Below are 13541 nucleotides of genomic sequence, written 5' to 3' on the forward strand. Positions count from 1 at the left end.
GTGCTCTCTTTCTCCTTCGGGTATATGTTGCAATCTTGACCTTGCTCGTTCCGAGCTTCTCGTGGCTATCTCCCGAAGTTCCGGATTATCGACTTAACTCCGCTCTTCACCCGCTTGAAGCGGAGGCTGCCTCCTTTCTTCTATTTAAAGCGGTACGTCTGTTTTTCCAATTCCCTTGCGGCTCGTGCGAGCCTATATTGATATGCTTGCAACTCGCTCGGCGTGGCTGTTGTAACCATTGGTTCTGAGCCATCTATAGCTCTTGCGGCTCTATCCCATGCTGCCTGCGGGAGTTGAACTCTATCGCGAGGCTCAGGTCCGACGTATTTACTGCCTAGACCTTGTCGCAGATTAGAGGGATCGACGTATGGATTTCCCAAATCGTCGAAAGCCTCAGATGTTTCCTCCTGGTCACGGCTTGGCTCTCCGATGACATAAATCTGATGATACTTTGTACTCAGATCTATGTTGGGTTTGGTGACACCATCATTAAGATTGGCGAAGACCTTGCCCACTGTGGTAGATTTGTCGATGAAGCTCGTAGCCGTCGACACTCGCTTGAGCCATCGCTTATATAGGAGTCCGCAGATGACTCAAATGACATGTCGCTGAAGATCTTGGCGAGTTTTTCTCTTGCCCTGGTGCTGATGAAGCATGACGACGAAGTTTCTTCCTCTCCTGATTCGGTTGACGATGTATAGCTTGAAAAATCGGAATCGACCGCCGGCGATCCCGATGAAATCGGAATTTCGACACGGTACGATCCCTCTTTCTCGACGCGAAAGTGAAATCTTCCGAACGTCATCTCCATAGGCTCCTCCAGATATGCATATGCATCCAAACGGGAGGGCGGGTGAGGAACAAAATCGACAAGACCAGTTGCGATCTGTTTACCTCGATCCATTGCGTTGCTTGCGGTTGATGAAGTCGACGATCTTGAACGTGCCATCGAGATCGGATCCTTGACACCTCTAATTCCCACAGACGGCGCCAATTGACAAGGGATTAACTTATCAATGCCTACGGGTTGTAGACTAGGGTTTAGTTGGAAGTAGAGGGCAAGTAGATCTCGAAGGTTTCAGCCGAAAAGTACTCGATGATTATGAAACTAGGGTTTGAGAAACAATGATTCGATGCTTTCTCTGTCCCTCGACTCCCCCTTATATAGGAGGTGGAGCCGAGGGATTCGTATTGTACAAGTTACAGAGTCCGGGAAGGTTTCTAACTCCTCCCGCAAGATTACAAATACTGCTTCCTATTACAACTCTAGCTTTCCTTAACAATATCTTGGGCTTCCGAATCTTCTTATTCTTCCGGTAGTGGGCCTTCAGTAAACCCTGGGTACTATCTTCGGCAGGCCCATTGGGGATGCCTATGTCACCATGCGACGTATGAAGAAGCGATGATGAGCCCAGATTCCAACAAATGACAAAAAGACATGAAATCTGAAATGGGATCCATGTATGATAACAAAGTGTGGACTTTGGTAGACTTACCTGATAGCCGCAAGGCTGTCGAGAATAAATGGATCTTCAAGAGAAAAACAGATGCTGATGGTAATGTTACTGTCTATAAAGCTCGACTTGTCGCAAAGGGTTTCCGACAAATTCAAGGAGTTGACTACGATGAGACCTTCTCACCTGTAGCGAAGATAAAGTCTGTGAGGATTTTGTTAGCAATAGCTGCATTTTTCGATTATGAGATTTGGCAGATGGATGTCAAAACGGCGTTCCTTAATGGTGACATTGAGGAAGAGTTGTATATGGTACAACCCAAAGGTTTTTTCGATCCTAAAAATGCTGGAAAGGTATGCAAACTTCATCGTTCCATTTATGGACTGAAGCAAGCATCCCGGAGTTGGAACCGACGCTTTGATAAGGTGATCAAAGACTTCGGGTTTATACAGTGAAATGGAGAGGCCTGTATTTACAAGAAAGTGATTGGGAGCTCTGTAGCATTCCTGATATTATATGTAGACGACATATTACTGATTGGGAATGATATAGAACTATTAAGCAGTGTAAAAGGTTATTTGAATAAGTGTTTTTCAATGAAAGACCTTGGTGAAGCAGCGTACATTTTAGGCATCAAGATTTATAGAGATAGATCAAGACGCCTAATAGGGCTTTCACATAGTACATACCTAGACAAGATTCTAAAGAAGTTTAGAATGGATGAAAGTAAGAAAGGGTTCTTACCTATGTTTCCAGGTAAGGTCTTGAGTAAGACTCAAGGTCCGGCTACGGCAGAAGAAAGAGAGAGGATGAACAAGATCTCCTATGCCTCGGCAGTAGGCTCTATCATGTATGCCATGTTGTGTACTAGACCGGATATCGCACATGTTGTTAGTTTGACCAGCAGATATCAAAGTGATCCAGGAATGGAACACTGGACAGCAGTCAAGAATATCCCGAAGTACTTGAAAAGGACTAAGGATATGTTTCTTTGTTATGGCGGTGACCAAGAGCTCGTTGTAACCAGTTACACCGATGCAAGTTGGAACACTGATCCTGATGACTCTAAGTCTCAGTCTGGGTACGTATTTATATTGAATGGTGCTGGAGTAAGCTGGTGCAGCTCCAAGCAGTGCACGGTGGCGAAGTCTTCAACAGAATCGGAATACATAGCGGCTTCGGAGGCTTCATCGGAAGAGGTATGGATGAAGAGGTTCATTGTTGAGCTTGGTGTGGTTCCTAGTGCATTGGACCCACTAGTCATCTATTGTGACAACATGGGTGCCATCGCCAATGCACAAGAACCAAGGTCACACAAGAAGCAAAAGCATATCAAGCTGCGTTTTCATTCGATTCGCGAGTACATCGAAGATGGAGAAGTAAAGATTTCCAAAGTACACACTGATCTGAATGTGGCAGATCCGTTGACTAAAGCTCTCCCTAGGGCAAAGCATGACCAACACCAGAATGCCATGGGTGTTAGGTACCTTACAATGTAATCTAGATTATTGACTCTAGTGCAAGTGGGAGACTGTTGGAGATTGATGGCGCGTGAAGCACACGTCCGTTGGGAACCCCAAGAGGAAGGTGTGATGCGTACAACATCAAGTTTTTCCTCAGTAAGAAACCAAGGTTTATCGAACCAGTAGGAGATGAAGGCCACGTGAAGGTTGTTGATGAAGGAGTGTAGTGCGGCGCAACACCAGTGATTCCGGCGCCAACGTGGAACCTGCACAACACAATCAAAATACTTTGCCCCAACTTAATAGTGAGGTTCACTCGCAAAAAAAAACTTAACAGTGAGGTTGTCAATCTCACCGGCTTGCTGTAAACAAAGGATTAAACGTATGGTGTGGAGAATGATGTTTGCTTGCAAAGAACAATAGAGAACAATGATTGCAGTAGGTTGTATTTCAGATGTAAAAGAATGGACCGGGGTCCACAGTTCACTAGTGGTGTCTCTCCAATAAGATAAATAGCATGTTGGGTGAACAAATTACAGCTGGGCAATTGACAAATAGAGAGGGCATAATAATGCACATACATATCATGATGACTACTATGAGATTTACTTAGGACATTACGACAAAGAACATAGACCACTATCCAGCATGCATCTATGCCTAAGAAGTCCACCTTCGGGTTACCATCCGCACCCCTTCCAGTATTAAGTTGCAAACAACAGACAATTGCATTAAGTACTGTGCGTAATGTAAACAATACAAATATCCTTAGACAAATCATTGATGTTTTATCCCTAGTGGCAACAGCACATCCACAACCTTAGAACTTTCTGTCACTGTCCCAGATTCAATGGAGGCATGAACCCACTATCGAGCATAAATACTCCCTCTTGGAGTCACAGGTATCAACTTGGCCAGAGCCTCTACTAGCAACGGAGAGCATGCAAGATCATAAACAACACATATATGATAGATCGATAATCAACTTGACATAGTATTCCATATTCACCGGATCCCAACAAACACAACATGTAGCATTACAAATAGATGATCTTGATCATGATAGGCAGCTCACAAGATCTAAACATGATAGCACAAGACGAGAAGACAACCATCTAGCTACTGCTATGGACCCATAGTCCAAGGATGAACTACTCACGCATCAGTCCGGAGGCGGGCATGGTGATGTAGAGCCCTCCGGTGATGATTCCCCTCTCCGGCAGGGTGCCGAAGGTGATCTTCAGAACCCCCCGAGATGGGGTTGATGGCGGCGGCGTCTCAGTAACTTTTCTCGTATCGTGGCTCTCGGTACTAGGGTTTACGCGACGGAAGGATTATATAGGCGAAGGGGCAGAGTCGGGGGACGCTCGAGGGGCCCAACCCATATGGCGGCGCGGCCAGGGGTGGGGCCGCGCCCCCTATGGTGTGGCCGCCTCGTTTCCCCTATTCGTCTCCTCTTCGGTGTTCTAGAAGGCTCCGTGGAAAATAAGACCGTGGGCTTTTGTTTCGTCCAATTCCGAGAATATTTCCTGTGTAGGATTGCTGAAACCAAAAACAGCAGAAAACATGAACTGGCGCTTCGGCATCTTGTTAATAGGTTAGTACCGGAAAATTCATCAAAATGATGTAAAGTGTATATAAAACATGTGAGTATTGTCATAAAACTAGCATGGAACATAATAAATTATAGATACGTTTGAGACGTATCAAGCATCCCCAAGCTTAGTTCCTACTCGCCCTCGAGTAGGTAAACGATAACAAGGATAATTTCTGAAGTGACATGCTACTATCAAAATATTGATCAATACTATTGTAAAGCATATGAGATGAATGAAGTGATTCGAAGCAATGGTCTATAGTTTGGTAACAAATAGATAATGACTAAACAACTGAATCATATAGCAAAGACTTTTCATGAATAGTACTTTCAAGACAAGCATCAATAATTCTTGCATAAGAGTTAACTCATAAAGCAATAGATTCTTAATAGAAGGTTTTTAAGCAACAAAAAGGAGATTTAAGTTTCAGCAGTTGCTTTCAACTTTCAACATGTGTATCTCATGGATAATTGTCAACACAAAGTAATATGATGAGTGCAAATAAGCAAGTATGTAAGAATCAATGCACACAGTTGACACAAGTGTTTGCTTCTAAGATAGAAAGAAGTAGGTAAACCGACTCAACATAAAGTAAAAGAAAGGCCCTTCGCAGAGGGAAGCAGGAATTACTCATGTGCTAGAGATTTTAAAGTTTTGAAAACATGGAAACAATTTTGTCAACCTTAGTAATAATTCATATTTGTTATGCATAAAACCTCCTATAAGTTGCAAGCCTCATGCATCGAATACTAATAGTGCCCGCACCTTGTCCTAATTAGCTCGGACTTCCATGGATTATCATTGCATTACATATGTTTCAACCAAGTGTCACAAAGGGGTACCTCTATGCCACCTGTACAAAGGTCCAAGGAGATAAATCGCATTTGATTTCTCGATTTTGATAGATCTCAACTTGAGGACATCCATACCGGGACAACATAGAAAACAGATAATGGACTCCTCTTTTATGCTTTAAGCATTCAACAACATATAATATTCTCATAAGAGATTTGAGGATTAATGTCGAAGCTGAAACTTCCACCATGATACATGGCTTTGGTTGGCGGCCCAATGTTCTGCTCTAACAATATGCATACTCAAACCATTTAATCATGAGAAATCTCCCTTACTTCAGACAAGACGAACATGCATAGCAACTCACATGATATTCAACAAAGGTGTGACAGAGTTGATGGCGTCCCCAGAAACATGGTTACCGCTCAACAAGCAACTTATAAGAACTAAGATACATAAGCGACATATTCTTTACCACAATAGTTTTTTAGGCTACTTTCCCATGAGCTATGTATTGCAAAGACAAGGAATGAAATTTTTTAAAGGTAGCACGCAAGCAATTTACTTTGGAATGGCAGAAAAATACCACATAGTAGGTAGTTTTATGGTGGACACAAATGGCATAAGTTTTGGCTCAAGGTTTTGGATGCACGAGAAGCATTCCCTCTCAGTACAAGGCTTTGGCTAGCAAGGTTGTTTGAAGCAAACACAAGTATGAACCGGTACAGCAAAACTTACATAAGAACATATTGCAAGCATTATAAGACTCTACACTCGTCTTCCTTGTTGCTCAAACACTTTTACCGAGAAAATATCTAGACTTTAGAGAGACCAATCATGCAAACCAAATTTCAACAAGCTCTACGGTAGTTCTCCACTAATAGGTTTAAACTACATGATGCAAGAGCTTAAACATGATCTACTTGAGAGCTCAAAACAATTGCCAAGTGTCAAATTATTCAAGACAATATACCAATTACCACATGAAGCATTTTCTGTTTCCAACCAAATAGCAATAAATGAAGTGACTATTAACTTTCGCCATGAACATTAAAAGTAAAACTAAGAACACAAGTGTGATACGTCTCCAACGTATCTATACTTTCTTATGTTCCATGCTAGTTTTATGACAATACCTACATGTTTTATATACACTTTATATCATTTTTATGCATTTTCCGGGACTAACCTATTAACAAGATGCCGAAGTGCCAGTTCCTGTTTTCTGCTGTTTTTGGTTCCAGAAAAGCTGTTCGAGCAATATTCTCGGAATTCGACGAAACAAAAGCCAAACCTCCTATTTTTCCGAGGGACACACGGAGCCAGAAGGGCAAGCCAGGGGGAGGCCCACGGCCTCCAGACCATAGGCCGGCGCGGCCAAGAGGGGGGGCGGCGCCGCCATATGGGGTGGGCCCCTCGGGCACCCCCTCGCGCCGCCCTTTCGCCTATATATTCCTTCCGTCACGAAAACCCTAGAGAGATCGATCATATTCCAGAAGAACTCCCGGAGCGCCGCCGCCATCGCGAAACCTAGTTTCGGGGGTGAGAAGTTCCTGTATCGGCACCCTGCCGGGACGGGGATCGACCCCCGGAGCCTTCTCCATCGACGCCACCGCCTCCATCATGCTCCGTGAGTAGTTCCCCCATGGACTACGAGTTCTAGCAGTAGCTAGTTGGTACTCTCTCTCCCATGTACAATACAATGATCTCATGAGCTGCCTTACATGATTGAGATCCATCTGATGTAATCGGTGTTGTGTTTATTGGGATCCGATGAATTGTTACATTATGATCAGTCTATCTATAAAGTTTGTGAAGTTATTATTGCTGCAATCTTGTTGTGTTTAATGCTTGTCACTAGTGCACGAGTGGCATGATCTTAGATTTAAGCTCTATAATTATTGCTTAGATTGTATCTACAAGTTGTTTGCACATGTCTATGTCCGGAACCCGAGGCCCCAGAGTGACAGCAACTGGGATAACTGGAGGGGAAGGCTTAGATATGAGGATCACATGTTTTCACCAAGTGTTAATGCTTTGCTCCGGTGCTCTATTAAAAGGAGTACCTTAATTACCAGTAGTTTCCCTAGAGGTCCGGCTGCCAACGGCTGGTAGGACAAAAGATGTTGTGCAAGTTTCTCATTGCGAGCACGTATGACTATATATGGAAAACATGCCTACGTATAATTAATAGACGGGATGTTCTGTCTTAATGTTATTTCAATCCTATCAATTGCCCAACTGTAATTTGTTCACCCAACACTTGTTATTGGAGAGTTACCACTAGTGTAGATAGCTGGGAACCCCGGTCCATCTGTCATCATCAAATACTCACTCGGTCCTATATGCCATTAGAAGTAGTATCAACTATTTTCTGGTGCCATTGCCTTCGTGTTCATTATTCATCGCTATCGTGTTACTGTTACTATTGCTCTCATATTACTGCTGCTTTCACATCACCCTGTTACTAGTGTTTTCCAGGTGCAGCTGAATTGACAACTCAGTTGTTAAGGCTTATAAGTATTCTTTATCTCCCCTTGTGTCGAATCAATAAATTTGGGTTTTACTTCCCTCGAAGACTGTTGCGATCCCCTATACTTGTGGGTCATCAAAGTGTTCATATGAAAAAGTGGAGCGTGTCTCTCTCCCACACAATGAATGCTAGGATCCGATTTTATTAAAACACAAACAAAAATAAAAGCACACAGACGCTCCAAGTAAAGCACATAAGATGTGACCGAATAAAAATAGGGATTTCTATTTTCGTGCCCCTGGTTCGTTAGTTGTACTCAGTTTTCCCCAGTCCCTTAGTTTTTCCTCAGTTTTCCCCTCCTCTAGTTTGAAACACGCACAAGTGCTGGAACGGCCGGTAGCCGTCGAGTCGGAGGCCTTGACCGTTAGTCCGACCGGGTGGGGCCGCACAGGGCAGCTCCTCCTCGACCGTCTCGTGCCGACGGGTAGGGTCGGGAGACACATCGGAGCAGCCATCCATCTATCCGCTGACGTGTGGGCCGTTTTATTTCATGATTTTATACGCGGTGCTGCCAATGACAAATGGGGCCGCTCTATAGGGCTGCCGCAGCCAATGACCAGTGGGGTCATCTATTTTTCAGGAAAAGACATATATTGCCGCTCTGTGGGGCTGCCGCGACCAATGACCAGTGGGGTCGTCTATTTATTTAGAGAAACTCATATATTGCCGCTCCGTGGGGCCTCCGCAGCCAATGACCGAGTGGGGTCGTCTATTTTTCGGGTAAAGACATATATTGCCGCTACGTGGGGCTGCCGCGGCCAATGACCGATGGGGTCGTCTATTTATTTAGAGAAAATCATATATTGCCGCTCTGTGGGGCCTCCGCAGCCAATGACCAGGTGGGGTCGTCTATTTTTCAGGAAAAGACACATATTGTCGCTACGTGTGGCTGCACGCGACCAATGACCGAGTGGGATCGTCTACTTATTTAGAGAGAAAAAATCATATATTGCCGCTCCGTGGGGCTCGCGCAGCCAATGACCGATGGGTCGTCTATTTTTCGGGAAAACTCACATATTGCCGCTCCGATATATGTCTTTAGAGAATATCATAGAGAGAAGCAACAAGTTCGCTAATTAATTATTCTTAAGCTAGACCGGAGAACCGCCGGCAGCTCGTTCCCCACCGTCGGACGGAGCAGCCATCGCCGGCGCCTCGTCGCGCCGCCGGCTCCGTCCCCGGCGGCGTCGGACGAACTGCGGCGCTGCACGTCAACCACGGCTCCAGACACTTGTTTCGTCCGCACGCATTGTACCCACCGCGAGAAAGTCCGCCGCAAGCAGATCCGCCGCCCACGACGACCGGGATTTGTTCCACGCACCAATTGATATAGCTTGGTAAGACCTCCGCTTCTGCCTCCCCCGCCCCCTAATCGATTCGGTTCCCGTAATTTATTGGAGTTTGCAGGTACGAAATAGTCCTCAATGTCTGGTCGTAGCGGGTACACCGACGAGGGTGAGGATTCGATCATGTCGTGGCCACGTTCTACTTCTCCTACCTCGTCGGAAGTGCAGGTATCTAGCTTCAGCTCTCTGTACTACCGTTGAATTTGAAGTTCCGCCATGGCCTGTTGGGGTGATTTCAGTTGTTCTTTTTTCCATTATTGTTACGAGTTAGCCGAGCAAGCCGATGATCCATGGTACATTGCATACCAAGATGAATCAACCCAGTGGTGTAGCTAGAGGATGGATTTGGAGGAGAAGGTGGCCAATTTAGGTGATGAATTGGCCCGTAAAAACCTGGAGAAGGTGGCCAATTTAGGTGATGAATTGGCCCGTAAAAACCTGATGATATTCGAGCTGAAGCGTATTGTGGAGGAAGAAAAGAAGAATTCAGAGCTTATTCGCAAGGAGAAGTTGAGAGTTGAGACAGATCTTTCCGTATTTGATCAAGTGGTAGAAAATCTAGAACATGAACTTAAAGTGATGGGAGAGGAGAAAAGTAGATTCATCTGTGCAGTTTTATTAGGTGGCATCCCTGTCCTAGCGGTTATGTGGTTACGGTAGACGATTTAGTATAGAATTGTTATTCGATAGATGGCTCTAACCACTCGTATTTTGTTGTGGCTCTAAGCACCGTATTTTGGTGTACAATTTCCTACTTGTGCTAAGTAATGCGCACGATAATTTTAGAATGCATGAACATTTTATAAAAGTGAAGGGATCCCAAAAGTGAAAGCATGTACCAGCCTCCGGATCAAATACATATCAATATCTTCCCAATCAAGTTGGGATAGAATTCAAATCATACATACGGATGTACATGGACACATCAAGAACGTGGAGAAGCTTTTTTTGAGACGGAGGTAGTAGTTTGAACAATTTTATCCCATTTGGAAATTGAAAAATACAAATTTATCATAATTTATCCCAATTTGCGGCGTCGAACACGGTCATCTGCGCCATCAAACGTTGAAGCGATGTTATCGGCGATGGCTTCAATGTTCATGGCATCGATGACCAGTGTTGGAACCGCCGCTGTCTTGGTGTACTTCATCAGCGACGGATCTGCGGAGGGCTGGATCGGCGGCTTTGCAGCGCGGTTGTTGACGATGGCTTCAATCGTCTTGGCATCGATTCGCACTCTCGGCACCGGAAGTGAGACATCAACGAAGCTCCGACATTGAAGGCCGGGTCTGCGCCGTCGAAGCGATGTTGTAGGCGATGGCTTCAATGTTCGTGGCATCGATGACCACTCTGTCGGCATGGCCGCCGTCTTGGTGTTCTTCATCATTCAACGGATCTGAGAATAGAATCCTCACCGGTTAGAGACAGAGAGAGACAGAGAGAGACATTTCAACTATTTCCGACGGTTAGATCCTCACCGGCACTCTTAGATCCACGGCGCACGCACGGTTAGATCCGCGCCGCCGCACGCCGCCGCACGCACGGTTAGATCCGCGCCGCCGCACGCCGCCGCACGCACGGTTAGATCCGCGCCGCCGCACGCCGCCGCACGCACGGTTAGATCCGCGCCGCCGCACGCACGGTTAGTGTAGCGGCCCAGAAAATACCCCTTGGCCGGTTGTTTTGCTCTGTGCATCATATTGCATTCATGCATATCATACCATGTCACTTTTGGTTCTTATCAAATTGCATTTGGTTTTATTTGTCTTTGTTCTTTTATGTGTTGTTTTCCCTCTCTCTCTCTCTCTCTCTCTCTGTTTTGTTCAACCACCATCTCACTTGAGATGTTCCAACCTTCAAGCCTACCTATTCTATTTCTACACTTGACCACTTTCCAAAAGCTCATACCAAATCTTTCTAGTAATATGGGTTGATATTATACCCCCTCTCTTTAATCTCTTACTTTGCAATTAATCAACTTAAGAATATTTTTGGAAGGTAGCAAATGTTTGGTTTTGTTTCCAGTAGATACAACAATGAATTAAAATTATTTACAAACCTTCCTCTTCTCTTTTCCAATTCAAATTAGCTTTGGTTTTGTTTAAAAAGAATAGAGATAAAATGGAAAAGAGAGCAGCCTAGTCTATCCTATTTCTGCCTGGACGCCCAACCAGCTGGACAAGCTAGCTCCAATCTTCTTTCTGTCACTTTCGTCAACACTGTGAGCGCCTGCGTGTTTTCCTTCACGGACACCTGCTCCTGTTTCCCCTCTCCTCAAAATCAAGCCACCAAATCAGGGCAAAACCCTAGGCTCCCTTTCTCTTGTGCCGCCGCTGCCTCCTCTGCTCCACCAAGCACTCAGCCAGAACCACATCCGAGAACCACCAAAAGTTTCGCCGTCGAACCAAACCGCTGCGTCGCCGTCCGAGCACGGGGATGGAGCCGCCGTGGCGCCCTCTTCCTCCTCGCTGAACCGGAGCCGGAGCTGGTCGAGTACGCCGCCGCCGCCAAGACGTACCTGGTGCGCCGCCGTGCACGCCGACGACCTCCGCCTCGCCCCGCCGTCATCTCCGTCCTCCCCAACCTCTCCCTGAACGTGGTGAGCCTCCTCCTGAGTTTCCCTGTGGTTCCCGTTCTTCTCTTTCGCTTTCTCGCGCTGACGCCATCGTCCGCGTCCGTTTCCGCTGTTCGCCGCTGCAGCTCGTCGTGTGTGCCGCGAGAGCCTCAACAGCGTCATCTTGGTCGGGGTTCGTCTGGCTTCCTTCAAAGGGCCGAGCCTCTCTCTTCAGTCATCAATTGATCCTGCGGCTGGCCTGTTCCATTTGCACCGAAGGTGAGGTTCGATATCACGCTGTCGCGAGCGGCGCAAGGCACCCTTTTTCTGTGCAGTTCTGAGCCGGTTCAGTTATATTCTGTCGAGTTTGCAGTTAACATGCTGTACCAATACTTCTTGGGTTCTCTGTAATGTCTCCAAAGAACGTACTCAGCTCCGTGGTGGATTAGCTTGTACCAATTCCATGCAGTCCCAAGATAAAATCCCATGACATCTTCTTTTAAACAAATCGTGTGTAGTTTCAACCAAAACTGTCCAAAGCTTCAGTTATCTCGGGCTGTGAAAAAAAATAGCTAGTAAGCTCCCTGTTTTGTCAAACTCGTCTCAGAGTCTAGTTGGTCAGTTCTTTTGATCGATCAGTGAGGTCCCAGTATCAAACCTGGATGCCTCTTTTTAACAAAAACCATCTTCTCTACTCTGTTGCTGTTTCAAATGCTCTGTTTTGTTTTTCAGTTAAAGTGTCACTTTCAATTAGCTGTAGCCTCACGTGAACAGCTCTGTTTCCTATTCTTTTTCAAAGCCATCGAGTCAGCTCAGCTCTGTGTTATCGTGTTCAGCGAGCTGGAGGTCCAGTGATCAATTCTGGGTGCTTTTTGCTTTGTTTCTCTGGCTTCTAAATGCATCTTAAAATCTGAACTTCAAACTGTCTACAAACTGTATAGTATATTAAATGCCAGGGAATTGAATTATTTCAAATCTTGTCCTGTTACAGTTATACCTGAATAAATAATTTTGACCAAGTAATAAAAACAGGTTTTATAAACTAAAATTTGCCTAAATCATAACTCTCAAACCATAACTCGGATTAAAAGGTATTTTATATGGTTTCTTATCAGAAAAATGCACTGAACATTAATATGCCATCTATATGCCTGTTTGCATCTCGCATCATGTCGTGACGTGGTAGTTATGCATGATCACCTTATATATATGCGGAGTATTTCGGAATTCCAACTAGGTTTTCCTCGCTCCGTTTAATATTGAAGTAGCGCACCCTTGCCATGTTATGCCATGCTATCCAACCCTTAACTTTGTCGGTAGAAAATGCAACTCCAACCTAATTTGTTTGTCCGAGGTTCCGATCCCGCTTAAATTGGATAAGTGCATTGCATCATTGTTGCCATGTCATGCATACCATCTTGATCATGCTGGATCTTCTTTATCCATAGTAGTAAAACTTGCATACGTTGTTTGTCCAGCATTTGCTTCTTCCCGGATAGGATCACGAAGTGGTGTGGTGAGATACGCCAAGTTCTTCGGATGTCCCTCGGCAAGCTTTAACAGGCAAGCATTTCCCCTATACTCCTGTCCCTGCAGGAGTCGCTTACCTATTTTATTTTGCCTTCTCCCTCATGCTATCCTTAAGTTGCGTTCTTGTCACGTGTCCCTTCCACTTGTTACCTCAAGCAGCCTATATTGCCTCCACCAACCACCTATAGCTATTGATTGGTTATCGGGTCTGCCTTGCGAGTCATAGTGCATGCTAGTGCTATTTATATTGTGTTACCGTTACCGCTAT

The 13541-nt window shown here is 45.2% G+C and overlaps 1 long non-coding RNA gene across 1 annotated transcript; it reads left to right on the forward strand.

Moving 5' to 3' along the window:
* Nucleotides 1-11672: 11672 nt before the first annotated feature.
* Nucleotides 11673-13269, forward strand: LOC124658471. The gene is made up of 3 exons (XR_006989205.1): nt 11673-11788; nt 11890-12022; nt 13222-13269. It is a non-coding gene; the product is annotated as an uncharacterized LOC124658471 (long non-coding RNA).
* The last annotated feature ends 272 nt before the right edge of the window (nt 13270-13541 follow it).

Source organism: Lolium rigidum, chromosome 5 (genome assembly GCF_022539505.1).
Source record: "Lolium rigidum isolate FL_2022 chromosome 5, APGP_CSIRO_Lrig_0.1, whole genome shotgun sequence".
NCBI lineage: Eukaryota > Viridiplantae > Streptophyta > Magnoliopsida > Poales > Poaceae > Lolium > Lolium rigidum.